This window comes from Bufo gargarizans, chromosome 1 (assembly GCF_014858855.1).
Source record: "Bufo gargarizans isolate SCDJY-AF-19 chromosome 1, ASM1485885v1, whole genome shotgun sequence".
In the NCBI taxonomy this organism is placed as follows: domain Eukaryota; kingdom Metazoa; phylum Chordata; class Amphibia; order Anura; family Bufonidae; genus Bufo; species Bufo gargarizans.
In genome coordinates, this window is record NC_058080.1 from 97,134,810 (window position 1) to 97,157,375 (window position 22,566).

Below are 22,566 nucleotides of genomic sequence, written 5' to 3' on the forward strand. Positions count from 1 at the left end.
TCTGGCCTTATTATTCACTGCAACGGACCTCAGAGAGCAACAAACTGAAGTAGGACACCATGACACAACTATAGTACATCAGGGCCACTGTCACTCCCATCCTCTACACCGGCTGCCACGGGGGCTCGCTGCACATGCATAGATACATACGTAACTTTTAGAGCTGGGAAAGATTTTACAGTGCACATCTGATCTTTATACTAGGGATGGCAAGTACAACTTATCCATTTTCCTTTTGGAGGGGCGCAGATCAGGCACAGTTTGGCATCGCTGGTAAACAGTAAATGAAAGAGGTTTTCTTTATAGTATGTTGGATGATGCCTGACATATAGACTGTCTACCTGAATGTATATAAAAATATTTACAAAGAGGAAACGGTTAATTCCATATTTTTTTTCATTTCATATTTTGGGATGTTTCCAATTAAAACAGAAGTATGCTGTAATATGGAGTCATACATAACATTTGTGGCTGCCCCTCGCTGTTCACGGAAGTCACCAAGAAGCCTTAACCCCCCCCCCCCCCCTGTACATGATTAAGTATTGCCCGAAACATTGCCAAAATAAATACATAAAATATAATAACTTGCCAAAGTATTTAGGTACATGCTTTTCTGTTCCCTAGTCCCCTGTGGATAACTTTTCTAGCAGAACTAGAAGTTTGTTGGAAGTGATAGTTTTTAACTTAACCCCTTAAGGACTTAGGACGTATCGGTACGGCATGGTTCCCGAGTCCTTAAGGACCCATGACGTACCGGTACGTCATGAGTTTAAAATAAGATTGCGGCGCCCCGGGGGTTAATCCGAACGGGATTTCGGCTGAAATCATTCAGCCGGCATCCTGTCACAACGCCGAGGGGGGTCATGTGACCTCCCCGTATCGGCGATCGCAGCAAACCGCAGGTCAATTCAGACCTGCGGTTTGCTGCGCTTTTAGCCGATTCTGATCCCCGCGGTCTCTGACCGTGGGGATCAAACGTTAAAATGCCAGAAATTAAGTTTTTATTAACCCCCCCTGCACCCCTGAATGATATTATGTGGGCGGGTGGTGCAGGGGGGGTGTCGCAGGCGGTGCGGGAGGTGCGGGAGGTGCGGGAGGCGGGATCACGATCCCCCGCCCGCCTCCCCTTGAATAATCGTTGGCTTCTAGTGGGTATACCAGGGTGCCAGCACATTGCTGGCACCCTGGTATAAACGGCTGACATCGGTGATGCGATGTCAGCCGTTTAACCCTTTCCATACAGCGGTCCGTACGGACCGCTGTATGGAAAAGGTTAACAGGTCAGGGAGCTCCCTCCCTCTCCCATCGGGGGCTGCTGTGCCTTTGCAGCCCCCCGATGGGAGAGGGAGAGAGCTCCCAGGCAGCCCCCCGACAGACCCGTCCTTACCCTTCCCCGTCTGCGAAGTTCTGAACACTACTGAGCAGACAGGGAAGGTTCCCATGGCAACAGGACGCCTTCTCAGGCATCCTGCTGTCCATGGTGCTGAACAGATCTGTGCTGAAAGCAGAGATCTGTTCAGACAAAGTGGTAAGTAAAATACAGTACAGTACAATATATATTGTACAGTACTGTATTATACAGACATCAGACCCACTGGATCTTCAAGAACCAAGTGGGTCTGGGTCAAAAAAAATGTAAAAAAAAAGTGAAAAAAGTTAAGATAAAAAAAAAACATTTATCACTGAATAAAAATAAAAAAAATAAAATACACTACACATATTAGGTATCGCCGCGTCCGTAACGACCTGATCTATAAAACGGTCATGTTACTTTCCCCGCACGGTGAACGCCATAAAAAAAAAAAAAAAAAAACTATGAGAAAATTGAAATTTTGCCCACCTTACTTCCAAAAAAGGTAATAAAAGTGATCAAAAAAGTCGCATTTACGCCAAAATAGTACCAATCAAACCGTCATCTCATCCCGCAAAAATCATACCCTACCCAAGATAATCGCCCAAAAACTGAAAAAACTATGGCTCTTAGACTATGGAAACACTAAAACATGATTTTTTTTGTTTCAAAAATGAAATCATTGTGTAAAACTTAAATAAAAAATAAAAAAAGTATACATATTAGGTATCGACGCGTCCGTATCGACCAGCTCTATAAAAATATCACATGACCTAACCCCTCAGATGACCACCGTACAAAAATAAAAATAAAAACGGTGTAAAAAAAGCCATTTTTTGCCATCTTACATCACAAAAAGTGTAATAGCAAGCGATCAAAAAGTCATATGCACCCCAAAATAGTGTCAATCAAACCGTCATCTCATCCCGCAAAAAATGAGACCCTACTTAAGATAATTGCCCAAAAACTGAAAAAACTATGGCTCTTAGACTATGGAGACACTAAAACATTTTTTTTGTTTTAAAAATGAAATCATTGTGTAAAACTTACATAAATAAAAAAAATACATATTAGTATACATATTAGGTATCGCTACGTCCGTGACAACCTGCTCTATAAAAATACCACATGATCTAACCTGTCAGATGAATTTTGTAAATAACAAAAAATAAAAAGGTGCCAAAAAATCTATTTCTTGTTACCTTGCCGCACAAAAAAGTGTAATATAGAGCAACCAAAAATCATATGTACCCTAAACTAGTACCAACAAAACTGCCACCCTATCCCGTAGTTTCTAAAATGGGGTCCCTTTTATGGAGTTTCTACTCTAGGGGTGCATCAGGGGGGCTTCAAATGGGACATGGTGTCAAAAAACCAGTCCAGCAAAATCTGCCTTCCAAAAACCGTATGGCATTCCTTTCCTTCTGCGCCCTGCCGTGTGCCCGTACAGCGGTTTACGACCACATATGGGGTGTTTCTGTAAACTACAGAATCAGGGCCATAAATAATGAGTTTTTTTTGGCTGTTAACCCTTGCTTTGTAACTGGAAAAAAAATATTAAAATGGAAAATCTGCCAAAAAAGTGAAATTTTGAAATTGTATCTCTATTTTCCATTAAATTTTGTGCAACACCTAAAGGGTTAACAAAGTTTGTAAAAATCAGTTTTGAATACCTTGAGGGGTGTAGTTTCTTAGATGGGGTCACTTTTATGGAGTTTCTACTCTAGGGGTGCATCAGGGGGGCTTCAAATGGGACATGGTGTCAAAAAACCAGTCCAGCAAAATCTGCCTTCCAAAAACCGTATGGCATTCCTTTCCTTCTGCGCCCTGCCGTGTGCCCGTACAGCGGTTTACGACCACATATGGGGTGTTTCTGTAAACTACAGAATCAGGGCCATAAATAATGAGTTTTTTTTGGCTGTTAACCCTTGCTTTGTAACTGGAAAAAAAATATTAAAATGGAAAATCTGCCAAAAAAGTGAAATTTTGAAATTGTATCTCTATTTTCCATTAAATCTTGTGCAACACCTAAAGGGTTAACAAAGTTTGTAAAATCAGTTTTGAATACCTTGAGGGGTGTAGTTTCTTAGATGGGGTCACTTTTATGGAGTTTCTACTCTAGAGGTGCATCAGGGGGGCTTCAAATGGGACATGGTGTCAAAAAACCAGTCCAGCAAAATCTGCCTTCCAAAAACCATACGGCGCACCTTTCCCTCTACGCCCTACTGTGTGCCCGTACAGTAGTTTACGGCCACATATGGGGTGTTTCTGTAAACGGCAGAGTCAGGGCAATAAAGATAAAGTCTTGTTTGACTGTTAACCCTTGCTTTGTTAGTAGAAAAAATGGGTTAAAATGGAAAATTAGGCAAAAAAATGAAATTCTCAAATTTCATCCCCATTTGCCAATAACTCTTGTGCAACACCTAAAGGGTTAACGAAGTTTGTAAAATCAGTTTTGAATACCTTGAGGGGTGTAGTTTATAGAATGGGGTCATTTTTGGGCAGTTTCTATTATGTAAGCCTCGCAAAGTGACTTCAGACCTGTAGTGGTCCCTAAAAATTGGGTTTTTGTAAATTTCTGAAAAATTTCAAGATTTGCTTCTAAACTTCTAAGCCTTGTAACATCCCCAAAAAATAAAATATCATTCCCAAAATGCTGCAAACATGAAGTAGACATATGGGGAATGTAAAGTCATCAACATTTTTGGGGGTATTGCTATGTATTACAGAAGTAGAGAAACTGAAACTTTGAAATTTGCAAATTTTTCAAAATTTTTGGTAAATATGGTATTTTTTTATCCAAAAAAATTAACTTTTTTGACCCAATTTTTGCAGTGTCATGAAGTACAATATGTGACGAAAAAACAATCTCAGAACGGCCTGGATAAGTCAAAGCGTTTTAAAGTTATCAGCACTTAAAGTGACACTGGTCAGATTTGCAAAAAATGGCCAAGTCCTTAAGGTGAAATAGGGCTGAGTCCTTAAGGGTAAAGGGGTTATCCCATGATTAACGTGACAAATAAAAATCAGACATCATATAGAACATGATAATCTCTTTCTATCATAGTTAGAAACAGCCCTGTACCTCACATGGATCCAGGGATCTCACTATTCATTGCTCCAGTCGCTATGTTAGATTTATATCATATATATAGCAGCTCAGGAGGCAAGTCCTTTTCTATTTCCGATATAGAGAGTGTGTCCTTTCTGCTGCAGCTTTCTCGTTATTATAGATCAAGAGGCCTCCTCAACTAGGTGTACATAGAAATAAGAAAAATACCAAAAGCAGGTGGCGCTATATATATAGCGTAAAGCGGATCGAAACGTCGCGGGTCTGGTGAATAAAGCCTTTTCTACTTTTTTACGCCGTGGAAGTGCTGTGGAATTTTTTCATTTATTTTCATTGGAGGTGGATCGCCCCCACAGCCACTGGCACTCCGACTGCACCTACAGACGCTGTGCTGCCCACACCTTTCTACCTTTATATATATGTATATATATATATATATATATATATATATATATATATATATACACAATACACACATTTTAATAAATAAATCTGTGGCTATACTAAATGTTTAATTACATGCAATTTCAAAAATAGTCAGACCCAGGTGCTGGTTTAAAAACTGCGCAGAATATTTTTCATGGGACAACCCCTTTAAATTACTTTATTTTTGCCTCATTGGTTCATGCGCTGAGTCTCCACTGTATTCATTGGGTGTTTTAAACATGATATTAAGTCAAATTGTGATAGATTCAAAGCTCTTTTTTAAATTCGAGACTCATAGTAATACTATTTATACAGGCATTATATATATATACAGTATATAACAAAAATGGCAGCAGTAGCACTAAAACAAACAGGTGCAAGCCCAAGGGGAATAAGCTATTACCCAAAATACAAAAAAGAAAAGAGGGCAGCACTCTTAAAAAGAAAAAGGGAGACCTTTATTCACCCATGTGGTAATAGCAATGTTTCAGCTCAACGAGCTTGCTGTTACCACGTGGGTGAATAAAGGACTCCCTTTTTCTACTTAAGAGTGCTGTCCTCATATATATATATATATATATATATATATATCTTTTTACAATATTTCCCTACTGTGGCCTCTCATTGCATTCTTTGGTGGCCATTTGGCACCAGGAGTGGTGTGGAGTGGGCTCGGCATGGATGTTGGTACCTGCATTCCCTGGATATATTGGAGGCCATTTTGGCACCAAAGATGATAAAAATTAAAGCAGGCCCAGCATTCATGTGGAACCTACACTCCCTGAAGTGTATGGTAGCCGTCATGGCACATAACAGGTAGAATTTAGTGTTAGGTTCCCGTCTTACAGAGATCGCCTTGACGTGCGGCAGACAGGCTCAAATATTTTGTACAAAATAATTTGCCAAACATCTCTAATTTATAAGCATAGCATAAGCAATATAATTCATTTTTGTACTTCATTTGGTTTGCAGGGAGCTGTTGCATTGTATGTTTTGTTCAATATTTCCCTACTATATCAATAAAACAACATCTGCATAATTCTCAGCTGTTTGAGAAGTCAGCAGTGCATGCAGTAGCGCCATGGCCTTCTCCAACTTCTTCAGTTCTGTGATGCACCTTTGTTTTTATGCTGCAAGGGCTTTCTGTGGGCTGGTTCACTAATGAGAAAAGACTATAGTTTCTATGATTCCTCTCCTCTCCCACAGACATTGCCTCTATTCACAGTTGCCCTCATGCCCTTTTATTACAAAGTGTATGGTAGTGCTGTAATAACTCCCTGTGTTCACCAACAACATATATTTGCTACTGAGGCAATTCTCTGATCCTCTGCTACTGACTGATATTGCAGGATCTTCATGTGAAACACAGCCCCTCTAGAGATAGGGGGAGGGGATAGACATGGAGCAGTGGAGATAGCAAGGAGAGAAGTCCACATTTTGAACTATAAAGCCCTGCCTATGTGACTGGCCCAAAACTCTCAGTAAACACCCACAAACAACCCAGTGTGGAGTGAATTTGCACAAACCCCTCTCTACTTTGAGGTTAATCTCAGCCCTTCCCGTCTGATGTGTGATGTCCTATGCTAAAGGGAGGGAAGAGATAATGTGTTCAGAGTACAGAATATCACACAATCAGGTGCCCCCAGGACTGGGGTACTGCAGAAGTGCACCTTAACCATTACTAGCACAGATGGATCAAATATTGTGGTTAATACATCATTTTAGAATTATTATCTCAAAGCATCATTTACATGTATAATAATAGCTGATCTGCGAGTTAGGTAACATTTTTATTTCCATAAAAAATACAGATTTAAGGCACAGTATGTAGAACATCAAACAATTAAAGCTGAGAAATACATAAATAATTTATGAGAGCAGCCATTCTCACCTCCTCCTCAAAATCCTTTGTCAGGCTATAAGACAACTGGATGCAGCAGGAGTTTCCCCCTTGTCTTGTCCACAATAAGCCAAAAAGTTATGTTCCACCCCTAGACGATGTCCTGCCCCCTCCACCAGTCTCCAGTATGTATAGACTCACTGACCAAAAAAATCCACACCGAGAAGGAGTTGTTGGAATCAAATGAAACTTTTTATGTTTTTTTTTTACATTTCTTCTGCTCAGTGACTAGAAATGATCCAGCCAGAGACAGGGGTGTGCAATGAAGAAGCCACCTGTGTCTAGATGGTGGACAATGAATCTGTGGGAGCTGCTTGAGCTTCTCAGTGGATCAATCTTCTCTACTGGTGGTCTGTGTGAGCCTGTTCACAGTGTATGCATCACTTCACGTAACTACTGCTCCCAACACCTTCTAACAGCTAGGTCAGAACGTCCATCATGGTAGGTAGTTAGTCGAGATGACCATCCTACTTGTCTTTGTTCAATGATGCTCCCCTTCTCAAAGTCTGTCAACTGAGCAAAATGTCTGAGTGCATCGTACATGCATGTCTAGCAGACAACTATTTCTCACCAAGAGGTACATTACTCAAAAGTAGCCTCTGAGAGCCATTCTGTTGGGCAGTGGGGGAGGCACTTTTCTACTCTTTTGTGACAACACCCAGTTTCTCATTAGTCCGCACCTGTAATCATTAACATATCTGCCTGAGACATGACTGTATATATATATATATATATATATATATATATATATACTGTATATATACATTCGCCCCTCTTTTCAAAATTGTTCAGGAGATTCTGTACTGGGGTGCTGATCTCAGTCTTCAGAGACAGGCAGAGGTGCATCTTTGTGACATGTATTTTTCTTTCAGCAGCAAAATCTTAGGCTTGGCAAATTATAATTTTTAGAAAAAATAAGTAGGCCCCGCTGACAGAGCTCCTGAGCCGCTGGTGCCTCCGTGTGCTGATATGCTCTCATTATTCCACATTTAACTACTGCTGGCACGCGGTCGTTTGCAATGCTCATCATAACTTATGCTTTGTGTATTTTACATGAGCACCCGAATCACGGTATTCTCCCCCATCCATCATGTTATTATGGTCAGAGCTGACTTCAGATAAATGCACGCAGCATTGTGGTCCACAGGGTTATTTTTAAGGTTCACACTGAGAATCATAAACCTAGGAAATAGCATTGATTATAATTCTGAAGCCTGGCTGAACAATTCATGCCACTTTAAATACTGCTGAATTATGTAATATTAGGCTTGTCTATATGAAATAAAGCTCAGCATATTGTGTTTTATATGGCGATCGGGTGTACTATAAATCATTGCTCTATGCTGCATGAGAAGCCCATTCAGAAAAATCCAGATTTGTACATTTTCACCATTTCAAGGTGGAAAAACTGGAACTGCAACTTGATTTGAATAATACAATGACTGCTGTAAAATAATCTGATTAATAATCAGCATCATAAACATTATTAAAGTGGTTGCATGGGTTTCAAAATCCATTTATTTTCAAATATCTTATTTTTGAACATTTAGGATCCCCAAAAGTTCAGCAAACCACACAAAAATAATGTCTATAGAAAGCCCGAAAAGAAGGATCCCCCATAAACCAATGCCCGTCCCTCTGAGGCGGAAAGTCCTGTGAGGGTCAGGGACAAGTAGTCAACCTCAGCCAAGGAAGAGCCAGTCATGATCTAGGTTCTACTTGAGCTACCCAAGTGTTGGTCAAGAGCCTCAGTCGAGATTTGGCGATCCCCAAGAAGCAGAAGCCAAGAGATTGCAGGTTAAGGAACCTGATGCTGCCCCCTCCCCTCTTAGACCTCAGAAGGAAGCAATAATGGTGCCACACCCTGAAGGATCCTATGAAGAACAAACATGGACAGTGAACATACGGTGACATAAAAACTAAATAAAGTGAACATGTTCCACTATGGCCCTGATGTTCGACTTGAATGATAAAAGTTCCTAGTTCCCAGAAGGGCTAGGTAAAGAGAGGTTAGTGTGTTCCAAATGTGAGAATGAGTGCATGGAAATTTACCATCACTCAGTGGGCTCCCACCCCCAGTTAGTTCATGTATCCCAGGTTCACCACTTCTGGGGAACTTCCACACCTCAGGCTCGGCCCATGACTCTGATCTAGAGGGTCACCTACAGGTAGCCATCAGCGAACCTGTGTACATATGAAAACTTCCACTCCGTGTGTAGATCTTTTTCATCTCATGAGCTCTTGCCACTAATGAGAACAGATACTACACTTGATTTTAGCCAAAAGGCCGAGAAGCAATTAATTATTGCTACAACTGGACATCCTCAGATAAAATGTAGCAAACGTGATTCTATCCTGTGATTGACTGGGATTCTCTGCTCCCTTTTCTCTCAAAAAAACTTCTGATAGGTTTCTTTTTGTGGGGTCAGAGTGCTAAGACCCCCACCAATAACTAGAACAAGATAGGAGAAGTGCTCACATAGGACACTCTCTGTTCTCGCTTCAGGAGATGGGCTCACTGGAAGTCTATGGACCTGTCTTGCTTCTATCCTCTGTAGAGAGAATAGCGCTTCTCTTGTCTCATTCTAGTTTTTGGTGAAGGTGTCAGCACTCAGACCCCCTACGATCAAAACTTTTGAGATGTCTCTGCATGCTTTTGCTCTACTGTGGTAAACATATGGTTTTGGCGCACAGTAATTCGCCGAGTGGTACCTAAATCCAATATAAAAACATCATGGTACTAAAAAATAAAGTACCGGCCTGTCACTGGATAGTATCACGTCTCCTGCTTTTGTAACTGAGAATGCTCAATCGTAATAATAATTTATAGAAGTAGACATGCAGCACACAATATCACACTGTCCACAGACTTGTATGCAGCTGCCAGAAATACTATCATTCTAACATTTATGAAAACCCTGCTAACATGTTTTTTAACAAATCAGATGTGCACTTTATTTCCTATAACAACCTACAGGACACCTATGTGAATCAATATTAAAAGCGTCTGTGTTCATCTCAGAAGCAGAGTCTGTTTTATAGAAGGAAGTTCTTGTCACTAAGGTCACCAATACACTCAGATCAATTCATAGCCAAGCTAGCTACTGCACAGCGTCAATACCTGCACATGTAGCTCTGCCCTTTCAGCGTCAATACCTGCACATGTAGCTCTGCCCTTTAACTAATGATTTGTACATTGAAATATTGATATACATGATATACCATCATGTTCTGTACCATATGCCTGCTGTCGCCACCATCATTCCACTGCCGCTGTCTGCCTTTCCATCATCATGTTCCATACCCCATGGCTACTGCTGCTGCCATTATGCCACTGCTGCTGTCTGCCTGCCTATCATCATAGGCAGTCAGACAGTGTATAGCTGCCACCTCCACAGCTGCTACTCCCCCTACTGTCACATCCATAACCCCTACTGCCAATACCATTACCGCTACACAGCTGCCACTACTACTATTACAACCACTACTACTGCTGCTACTAGTGCAACCGCATGCCACTATTATCCTATCCTTTCTACATCCACACTGTACTACTGCTGCTATCAAATTAAAGGTCAAATTCTTCCAGGCTTGTTCAGTACAAGCAACTGTTTCTTCTAACAATTAAGGCTACTTTCACACTAGCGTTATTATTTTCCTGTATTGAGATCCATCATAGGGTCTCAATACTGGAAAAAAAACACTTCCCTTTTGATCCCATTCATTGTCAATGGGGACAAAACACAATGCTCAAAAATGCATTCCGTTCCGTTCTCATACCAGAGAGAAAACCTCAGCATCCTGCAGTTGGCTTTCCGTCCTGGGATGCGGGGTAAAACAAATCCGTCATGACCCACAATGCAAGCCAATGGGGATGGATCCGTTTTCTCTGACACAATAGAAAACTGATCCGTCCCCCATTGACTTTCAATGGAGTTAATGACGGATCCGTTTTGGGTATGTTAAAGATAATACAACCGGATCCGTTCATAATGGATGCAGATGGTTGTATTATCAGTAACGGAAGAATTTTTGCTGAACCCTCCCGGATCCAGCAAAAATGCTAGTGTGAAAGTAGCCTAACACTTGTGCATGCATAGATATGGTCAGGAACATCATTTTTGGATGATTGTGCAGAACAAGCCACTGTTATTCATGACATTAAGATGTGTTTGTGTATAAACAGGGGCAGGCATAATAGGCATAAGGCATAATATTTGGAAGCTTGTTCCTCCAACAAGCCACTGTTTTTTCCCCCATAACACTGTGTGTGTTTAAACAATATTTGTACTCAATAAGGAACAATGTTTGAGGCTTTCTAATATAAAAAAGCAGAACACCTGAGATGACGTGGTGTATTTTTAAACACAGTTTGTTAATACCGTCAAACATTCATTTACCCATAGCTATATATGTCAGTGGCACTCTGACATTAATTACTATTGCTGTCATTGCGTTCATGAGCTTAAAAGGAGTCCTTTGTAAAAAAAAAATATATATATATGAGTCCTAGGAGATCTCAGTTTCATATGCCCATTTTCGGGCCAATTAGAGCATATTTAATTTGTGTAGAACGTCAGACTTCAATCAAATTTGTTGGAAAAGTTTAGCGAATTGGACACAAAATGAATTTCAAGAAGTCTGCTGATCTCTAGTTGGATCATCTCAAACATTGATGTTATAGAGGTAGAGCACCACACACTGTTATTACCAGTGCCAGCAAGGACTGGTAAGTCGTAGCCAAATAATAGAGAATTGCGGCACACGGCTTCTTTTGTCTGCAGTTTATGACATTTATTAGTGTTACATCACATGGGATTTGTGATCCAGTTACATTTCAGAAGAAAAGTAGTCACCTATCTGGCGTTGATGGCATATCCTAGAGATGTCTGCCATCATTGTTTGAGATAATAGAGAATTGCGGCACACAGCTTTTGTCTGCAGTTTATGACATTTATTAGTGTTACATCACATGGGATTTGTGATCCAGTTACATTTCAGAAGAAAATTAGTCACATTCACTAGATTTGGCGACCAAACGTTTCGGCCTATCAAGGCCTTCCTCAGCGGACTATTATCTTAGTGTGACTTCTTGTGTTGTGCGCTCGATCACTAGCCACAACACAAGAAGTCACACTAAGATAATAGACCGTTGAGGAAGGCCTTGATAGGCCGAAACGTTTGGTCGCCAAATCTAGTGAATGTGACTAATTTTCTTCTGAAATGTAACTGGATCACAAATCCCATGTGATGTAACACTAATAAATGTCATAAACTGCAGACAAAAGCTGTGTGCCGCAATTCTCTATTATCTCAAACAATGATGGCAGACATCTCTAGGATATGCCATCAACGCCAGATAGGTGCAGGTCCCACCTCTTTGACCTGCTCCTATCTCTGGAATGGTGTGCCCCAAAGTAAAGAGAAGAGTACACCGCGCATGTGTGACTTGTTCCTCGTTCATCACAATGGGAATTGAGCAAATGTGCTCTGCTATTTTCAGAAGTTGAACAGCAACGAATGGAGAGCGCAGCGCAAAAGCGTGGCCACCACTCCATTCACTGCTATGGCACTGCTGAAATAACCCATCCAGCACTTGCTTATTTTTAGAACCCTCGTAGCGATGAACAGAGGGTGGCTGCGCATTTCGGTTGCTTTCCTTTCGCTTTGGGGGGCCCGTTCTGGAGATAAGAACTGGTCCCACCTATCTGACATTGATGGTTTATCCTAGCGATATGCTATTAATGTCTGAGATGAGTCAACCCCTTTAAGCAATATACACTCAGAGACATCTATTCTCTCTCTTCTTCCTTCTCTAGCCCATATTGGCTTGGTAAACGAAATCTGCGTATAACAATGTTCTACTTGGAAATGCAAATGACTTCTCATATTCATGTTCCTAGTTATTTGTATAACCTGCAGCCATTAACATAATAGGCTCTATGATTCTTCTTAATCAGCCATTTCAGCTTATAGCTTTCAAAACATCTCTTTTTCGACTAGTTGTTTGTAGATTCCTGTTTGCTGATCTCTAATTGGGTAACAATAAAATCACATTACAGTCTCTCCCGATATATAACGATGCCATGCTTTCACTGTGAACGGAGCATAGAGCTACTGGCTTCAGGATCACAGGAGGTTATGGGAGAGATTTCTCAGCATCTCTGGCCTTCCTATGTCAGTCTTCACCCCTGTGCGGTGGAGTGAGATCACGAGGCACATGCCTCTACCTGCATCTCTGGCCTTCCGTGCACCAGAAACTAAAATTTATGCTAGCCAGGGGGCAGGTGTAGACTTGAGTTATCTTCTACACAAGTTTCTGGTGTAAATTATGTTTTTTCCATTGGATAGTGAAGGCTCCGCCACTTCCACTAAGCCCTGCCTCCTTTTTCACACCACTTTAGAAGAGTGTTGAGATGTGCAAAAAGTTGCAATTATGACGCAAATATGATGTACACTGTAATTGGCAACTTTATTATGCCGCAAAAGTGGTGGAGAAGTCTTCGTAAATCCCCCCCTATGGGTTTAGTTTATAGTATTGAGCCTCAACCTACCAGGACGAACTTGGAAGGATGATACTCACATGATATATGAATCTGTCACAACTTCCAACATACTTGGTGCGAAGAATAGGAAATGCTACTTGAAGGATTCCATCAGTGTCGGACTGGGGTTCCTTGGGCCCTCCAGAGGAAATTATTCTCAGGGCCCAACATCTACATCATCAATGAGGACTAATAGGTTTTGAATCAAAGAAATAGGCCCTAGGGGGAAGTAATTCATTCCAAAGGCAGCTCCAAACGTTTTTTTCTTTTCTTCTGGACCTTTGAGGTCCACTACTGAATCAGAGCCAGGGCCCACCAGAGGATCCTCTGGTACTCTGGTGGGCCAGTCTGACCCTGGATTTCATGACTGAACCCTTTATACCCAAATTTAAGTCAACAGGGTTTGTTGGATGCTATTATCTGCAGTAAAACAGATCCGGCAATGCATCTTGATTCCGCTATTAACAAATGTGTGCACAGGCTCCGACTAGTATTTTTTAAAATTTTACTATTTTTTTAATTTAAAAATCCCATCCTGCATCAGGTTTGGGGAACAATTTTCTATAGACATGGAGAAGCTTTCTATAGTCTACCAGACTGATTGTGTTCATAACATGTGAAGTACAAAACAGAAACAATAATAGGATCGGCTAACCTGCTTGTTGGTGGTTTTATATATTACATAGATATACAGATATATCTCTCCGTACTTTAGATTTAATGTAGTTAAAGGGGTTCTCCAGGCATTTCATCTAATTAACATTTGGTGCTAATCCATGGAAGTTCTGCGGCATAGTACTTACCCTCTCTCACGCCATTGCGGGCTCTTCAGCCTGGGTCCTGGATGTGACGGAAAAGAAGTGACCACATCCGGTGGTGACCCAGGATGAGGAGCCTGCAGTGTGTGCTAGTGCAGTGGAGATGGCTGCATCGGGGGAGCAAGAGAGGATGCACTACTAGTACTATGCAAAAGAAAACACCTTCCCTCCATAGGTTACCACCATACATGAATTAGATGAAGTGCCTGAAGAACCCCTTTAAGGACTCAATTTACTGATAAAAGAAATTCAACACAATATTCGAACATGCTATCAAAACCCTTAAGAGATTGTGATTCACAACACAACCACTAGGTGGCCACGCACAGACACAGACAGGATAGACATCTTGTGACATACTATCACATAATCATGTTTTTTTCTTTTTAAAGCTGGTCACACGTCCAGGGATATGTGCAGCCAAGAGGAAAGGTTATGACAGGTCTGTAATAATATGCTAAAAATATGTGTTGCTACATGAACCTGGAGACCATAGAAGCAATGAAGTGGTTTTCACCTGAAATCACCATAATAAAGAAAATGATGGCAAAAAATGATAGTGATGGCGAAAAAAGTCACAAAGCAGGTAAAGCAGGAACCTTGTGTACCTTTAGGCATGTTATATAGCAGGCGGAACTGTGTTTGACTGGTAAATCAGAAATAAGTTATGGGTACATGTGTTAGCTTTCTTCTACATAGGACTGCTCGACGCTCGTCCATCTGCTGCATTAACACGATATGTGAAATATAAAGCCACAAAGAGATAATAAATGCAGCCCTGCTACCTGTATAAATGACCCTAAATAATACTGCAACAAAGGATGCACATACCATAGGAGCAGTTCACACTGGACAAAAGCTTTGGGGCACATGAGAGGAGCACAGCCTGTTCCTTCCACATGTGTAGTGCGAGCCATACAGCCCTCTGCTCAACCCCCACAGTATGAGCAAATATGTGAGCCCCCCTCATCTCCACCAGGGAAAGAGTGGGCTGTCTTGTAGAGGAAGGCGACCCAACACATAAAGGGGTGGATAGATATAGATATTAGATAGATAGATAGATAGATAGATAGATAGATAGATATGAGATAGATAGATAGATAGATAGATAGATAGATATGAGATAGATATATAATAGATAGATAGATATGCGATAGATATGAGATAGGTAGATAGATAGATACTGAAAATAGATATTATATTATATTAGATAGATGGATACAAGATAGAAAGAGAGCGTGATAGAGAGAGAGAGAGAGATAGTAATCATTCACATCATGTTTCCAAGGGGCTCACAATCTAATTTTCACATCTCGGACATATCACATAGAATTTGTACATTTAACATTTTGGATGTTAAAACTTTTTAAAATCACTATATTATCTACAATAAATCTTCTCCCAGAAGCTTCTATTGTATTTTTCTTAAATGAGTTTTCTAACTTTTTTATACTGGTGACTATCCTCTGGATAGGTCATCAGTATCTGATCTGTGGGAGTCCGACACCTGGGGCCCCCGCTGATCAGCTGTTTGAGAAGGCACCAGCACTTCTGTGACCCAGTGACGTCATGCTCATCGGTCAGGTGGCCTAGGCACAGCTCAGTCCTAGTCAAGTGAATGGGGCTGAGTGCGATACCAAGCACAGCTCCTATACAATGTACTGCACTGTGCATAGCAAGCTGTGAGGAGGCTGCAAGAGTCCAAGGTGCCGGACCCCCACCGATCAGACACTGATCAGGTCATCAGTATAAAAAAGTCGGAGAATCCCTTTAACAGAAAACTAATTGCCCCTTCCCCAGCAACACAGAAAATAGTCCTTCTAAATATAAATATAGGGGGGGGGGGGGGGGAAATGATAAATTGCAGAAACAGATTCATCATTATGTCCAATGGGGTTTAAACCCATTCAATTTCACAAACACAGTGACACCTAGTGGTATACCACAATAACAACACTCAAATAAAAAAGGGGATAGATCTGTTCCATTCAATCTACTGTAAGTAAATGAATCAGAACTCCGATAAGCAGACTGATCTCTGCATACATTTATACGATATATTAGACATATTCTCCTCAGTTACAGGTTCTTCGTGTACCTTTGAGTAATAAGTGATTTAAGAAAGTTCCAGAGACAGGAAAAAAGAAAAACTGAAATATTCATATCAGACACATGAATGATCTAGGAGTCATGGTAGCTTTATAGCTCCTCTTGGTTGCTAATTTTCAGGAAATACTGAATTGCTTAAAGGGGTTGTCCCACGAAAAATATTCTACAGTTTTCAAACCAGCACCTGGATCTGAAAACTTTTATAATTGCATGTAACTAAAAATTTTGCATAGCCACTGAGTTATTCAGTAAAATGTGTCTGTATAGCGCCACCTGCTGTTTGTTTTTTCTTATTTCTTTGACCTGCTCACTGAGATGGCCGCACATGCTCAGTTCCATCCTTCAGCTGCCTCCTGAGCTGTGATAGGGAGAGCTGAGACACGCCTCCTGAGCTGTGATAGGCAGAGCTGAGACACGCCCCCTGAGCTGTGATAGGAAGAGCTGAGACACGCCTCCTGAGCTGTAATAGGGAGAGCTGAGACACACCCCCTGAGCTGCAGCAGAAAAGACACTCCCCCTGAGCTGTCAGCTTGATATAAATCTAGCAGAGCAATGAATGTGGAGATCTCTGGATCCATGTGAGGTACAGGGCTGGTTCTAGCTTTGTTAGAAAGAGATTGTCATTTACTATATGATATATTTTCATGTTTTACATTAGTCATGGGATAACACCTTTAAATAGTGATCCCCTAACATACTGTAATATTATACATTGTGTCTATGAAAACAGGGACCTTTTGTTGACAATGAGGAATCTATTTGTAGTTGCCAATAGGCATTTTTTGCATTTGGTTGCTAATATTCTAGAAGGATTGCTTAAATGGTCATTTAATTTAATGCAGGACATTTGGGACAGTCTGTCACCTTACTACAGTCATGTGAAAAAATTAGGACACCCTTTGAAAGCATGTGGTTTTTTGTAACATTTTTAATAAAAGGTTATTTCATCTCCGTTTCAACAATACAGAGAGATTAAAGTAATCCAACTAAACAAAGAAAACTGAAGAAAAGTCTTTTCAAGATCTTCTGTAAATGTCATTCTACAAAAATGCCTATTCTAACTGAGGAAAAAGATAGGACACCCTCACATGTATTCCCTCTTAAATTGGCTCAGATCTCACACAGGTATATCACACCAGGTGCACATAATTAGTAGATCGTTACTCTGCATGTTGAATGAGGCTTGCCCTATTTAAACCTCAGACATTTAGTTTGGTGTGCTCCTGACTGTTGAAGTGAGAGTGAGCACCATGGTGAGAGCAAAAGAGCTGTCAGAGGACTTTAGAAAAAAGATTGTAGCAGCCTATGAGTCTGGGAAGGGATTTAAAAAGATCTCAAAAGATTTTGAAATCAGCCATTCCACTGTCCGGAAGATAGTCTACAAGTGGAGGGCTTTCAAAACAACTGCCAACATGCCCAGGACTGGTCGCCCCAGCAAGTTCACCCCAAGAGCAGACCGCAAGATGCTAAAAGAGGTCTCCAAAAACCCTAAAGTGTCATCTCGAGAACTACAGCAGGCTCTGGCTACTGTTGATGTAGAAGTACATGCCTCTACAATCAGAAAGAGACTGTACAAGTTTAACTTGCATGGGAGGTGTGCAAGGAGGAAACCTTTGCTTTCCAAGAGAAACATCGAGGCCAGACTGACATTTGCCAGAGATAAAGTTGACAAAGACCAGGACTTCTGGAATAATGTTCTTTGGACAGATGAGTCCAAAATTGAATTATTTGGACACAACAGCAGAGGACATGTTTGGCGTAAACCAAACACAGCATTCCAAGAAAAGAACCTCATACCAACTGTGAAGCATGGAGGTGGAAGTGTCATGGTTTGGGGCTGCTTTGCTGCAGCAGGACCTGGTCAGCTCACCATCATAGAATCCACGATGAATTCTACTGTGTATCAGAAGGTGCTTGAAGAACATGTGAGACCATCAGTTAGAAAATTAAAGCTGAAGCGGAACTGGACCATGCAACATGACAATGACCCAAAACATACTAGTAAATCAACCAAAGATTGGCTGAAAAAGAAGAAATGGAGAGTCCTGGAATGGCCAAGTCAAAGTCCAGATTTGAATCCCATTGAGATGCTGTGGGGTGACTTGAAAAGGGCTGTACGTGCAAGAAACCCCTCAAACATCTCACAGCTGAAAAAGTTCTGCATTGAGGAGTGGGGTAGAATTTCCTCAGACCGATGTCGAAGACTGGTAGATGGCTACAAGAACCGTCTCACTGCAGTTATTTCAGCCAAAGGAGGTAACACTCGCTATTAGGGGCAAGGGTGTCCTATCTTTTTCCTCAGTTAGAATAGGCATTTTTGTAGAATGACATTTACAGAAGATCTTGAAAAGACTTTTCTTCAGTTTTCTTTGTTTAGTTGGATTACTTTAATCTCTCTGTATTGTTGAAACGGAGATGAAATAACCTTTTATTAAAAATGTTACAAAAAACCACATGCTTTCAAAGGGTGTCCTAATTTTTTCACATGACTGTATATGAATAGGATGCAGATTACAAGAGACAGACCCGGTAGATTTAAAGGCTACGGACATTCTATTAATTTTTTTATATGAAGCATGTATTTTGTGCAAATTTTTATTTATTTTGGTTTTAATTGAAAATGCTGCTTCCTTTGGCTTCAGTAGTGTGCAGTTAGTATATTCCACTATTCAGCAAGCTGCAGAATGCCGTTCTGTCCTTAGTCCATCTTCAGTGGCTCGGACCATTCCTGAAGCTGATCTCAGATCCGATTTTAATTATGCTTATTTTAGTTGTTAATTATTTTTAAGATTTGAACTTCATTCAGTTTCAGGAGAGTGGCGCTGCAGACAGGACCATCAGAGAGCTTGTCTGACAGATTTAGCACACAATGGCATTCTGCAGCTGGCCGTGCAGTGGAATACATGCAGGCTGCAGAAGCCAAACAAAGCACAATTTTTAATTAACCCCAATTAGAAAAATGTTTCAGCGCAAAATGCTTTTGAGTTTAAAAAATGGATGCAGGAGTAATTCCAGTGATAACTGATCATAGAAGAGCGTGTTAAGTAATGCATTCATTCCAAAGGCAAGGTAAAATATAAAGGGATTGTCTGAGATCATATAAAATTGAGGCAAAGGTATATAATAAGGAAAGAAGCATTACCTAGATGTTTAGTCCCCCCACCACTTTGCCGTTATCTAGGCTGCAATACTGACATCATGTGACCAGTAATCTGCTGAGACCAGAGATTGGCTGCAGCCCAGTAAGACCAGAGAGAGCTGGACCAGCGAGGGTTTCAACAGGTAAGTAATGCATTTTTTGCTATATTATATTGTTTTACGACATTTATAATCTCAGACAACCCATTATTATCCTTCAAGTACATATGAAAGCATTTAAAGGGGTTGTCAGATTAGAAGCAGACTTTGTCTGGTTTATACAGATCAACTCTATTAAAGGGGTTAACTTTGAATTTGGTATTGATAGGTCATCAATATCCGATCAGTTGGGGTTCGTCTCGCGGCATCGCCAATGATCAGCTGTTTGAGGAGCTCCAGTAAGTGCTAACGCCTCCTCACCAAGCACACCTCCATTCTATACCTTGCATAGCGCATACATGAACGGGACTGAGTTGCATGTAGGCTATGTGACCGAAGTATGAAGATGTCACTGGCCTAAGAAGAGGCCTAAATGCTTATGGAGTGCCAGGGACTCCTGAGAGCTCTTTTGGGGGCTCCTGTCTGAAAGTGGATGGAGTGCCCTTGGTGGTGGAGATGTGGGTGCCCTAGAAGGTGAAGATGTGCAGGAGAACAGTGCAAGGGCTGGCAGATGATGGAGCAATGACCAGGCCTGGCTTGATTATAACAAAGATCAGTCTCTTTGCGGAGGATGATGGGTGTCACAGTGCAATTGCAAGTAATAGGCAGAGTTCTGAGGCATATCACAGGGCAAGGTTTTACAAAAGGCTGTATATAGGAGGTGGCAATCATGTCCTCCTCCCTGAATTTCTTTGTGGAAATCTTTCCAAATTGACTAGAGATGTGTAATCACCCTCAATGTTTCTCTGCAATGCCCAGTCTATGGGGTGCAGTCCTACAGTAGATCAGATGACTAGTCCATTTCAAAATTATGGAGGGCGCCTGAATCTGTTTACCCTTTTCATATGCATTAAAGTCTACTGCTATAAACCTGCATTTACCTTACAGTCTTGGTTCAGCACAGCCTTAATTTAGTCATCATCCTTCTGTAAATATTCAGTAGTTCCTTCCCTTAGAGGATAACCCTTGGCAAGGATGCTTTCCTGCATGTTTCCACTCTCAGGAATGGCCTTTTCCTAGATGATGCTTCTCTTTTGGCCTACTTTTTAACCAGTACACAAAAACAGGTCTTTATTCTAGCTTTGCTTGCTAGGAACTCTCTTCTCTACAAACCAGGGGGCTGGGCAAGCCTGTCTTCCCTCAACCAACTAAGGACTGCCAGTTTAACACATTCGTGCCTATACACCACCAATTTGGATTACATAGAGCATCATGAAATACATTAACTATTAAGTAGCTTTAGCAGTGAATCAATGGGTCACTGCACTATAGGGAAAAATGTAATGGTCTGTTATACATATATATATCTTATTTTTTTTGTTTGGTTTAAAAAATTTTTTTCCCTATCTTTAAGTTGTCAAAATATAGTTTTTTTTTTATTATAATGGCCTAATATGACTTGTTCATTAATGCATGAACATGGAAATAGTCTGATGAACTCTCAGTATATTGTCCATACATACAGGTCCTTCTAAAAAAAATTAGCATATTGTGATAAACTTCATTATTTTCTGTAATGTACTGATAAACATTAGACTTTCATATATTTTAGATTCATTACACACAACTGAAGTAGTTCAAGCCTTTTATTGTTTTAATATTGATGATTTTGGCATACAGCTCATGAAAATTCAAAATTCCTATCTCAAAAAATTAGCATATCATGAAAAGGTTCTCTAAAAGAGCTATTAACCTAATCATCTGAATCAACTAATTAACTCTAAACACCTGCAAAAGATTCCTGAGGCTTTTAAAAACTCCCAGCCTGGTTCATTACTCAAAACCGCAATCATGGGTAAGACTGCCGGCCTGACTGCTGTCCAGAAGGCCACCATTGACACCCTCAAGCAAGAGGGTAAGACACAGAAAGAAATTTCTGAACGAATAGGCTGTTCCCAGAGTGCTGTATCAAGGCACCTCAGTGGGAAGTCTGTGGGAAGGAAAAAGTGTGGCAGAAAACGCTGCACAACGACAAGAGGTGACCGGACCCTGAGGAAGATTGTGGAGAAGGACCGATTCCAGACCTTGGGGGACCTGCGGAAGCAGTGGACTGAGTCTGGAGTAGAAACATGGCGTGTGCAGGAAATGGGCTACAGGTGCCGCATTCCCCAGGTCAAGCCACTTTTGAACCAGAAACAGCGGCAGAAGCGCCTGACCTGGGCTACAGAGAAGCAGCACTGGACTGTTGCTCAGTGGTCCAAAGTACTTTTTTCGGATGAAAGCAAATTTTGCATGTCATTCGGAAATCAAGGTGCCAGAGTCTGGAGGAAGACTGGGGAGAGGGAAATGCCAAAATGCCTGAAGTCCAGTGTCAAGTCCCCACAGTCAGTGATGGTCTGGGGTGCTATGTCAGCTGCTGGTGTTGGTCCACTGTGTTTTATCAAGGGCAGGGTCAATGCAGCTAGCTATCCGGAGATTTTGGAGCACTTCATGCTTCCATCTGCTGAAAAGCTTTATGGAGATGAAGATTTCATTTTTTAGCACGACCTGGCACCTGCTCACAGTGCCAAAACCACTGGTAAATGGTTTACTGACCATGGTATTACTGTGCTCAATTGGCCTGCCAAATCTCCTGACCTGAACCCCATAGAGAATCTGTGGGATATTGGGAAGAGAAAGTTGAGAGACGCAAGACCCAACACTCTGGATGAGCTTAAGGCCGCTATCGAAGCATCCTGGGCCTCCATAACACCTCAGCAGTGCCACAGGCTGATTGCCTCCATGCCACGCCGCATTGAAGCAGTCATTTCTGATTCCCGACCAAGTATTGAGTGCATAACTGAACATAATTATTTGAAGGTTGACTTTTTTTGTATTAAAAACACTTTTCTTTTATTGGTCGGATGAAATATGCTAATTTTTTGAGATAGGAATTTGGGGTTTTCATGAGCTGTATGCCAAAATCATCAATATTAAAACAATAAAAGGCTTGAACTACTTCAGTTGTGTGTAATGAATCTAAAATATATGAAAGTCTAATGTTTATCAGTACATTACAGAAAATAATGAACTTTATCACAATATGCTAATTATTTGAGAAGGACCTGTAA

At 41.0% G+C, this 22,566-nt stretch overlaps 1 protein-coding gene and 1 pseudogene across 4 annotated transcripts in view; both read right to left on the minus strand.

Moving 5' to 3' along the window:
* The window catches only part of LDB2 (LIM domain binding 2), a 362,209-nt gene that overhangs the window by 335,148 nt on the left and 4,495 nt on the right, over positions 1–22,566 (minus strand). The window lies entirely within an intron of this gene.
* On the minus strand, positions 8,900–9,046 carry LOC122925217 (annotated as a pseudogene).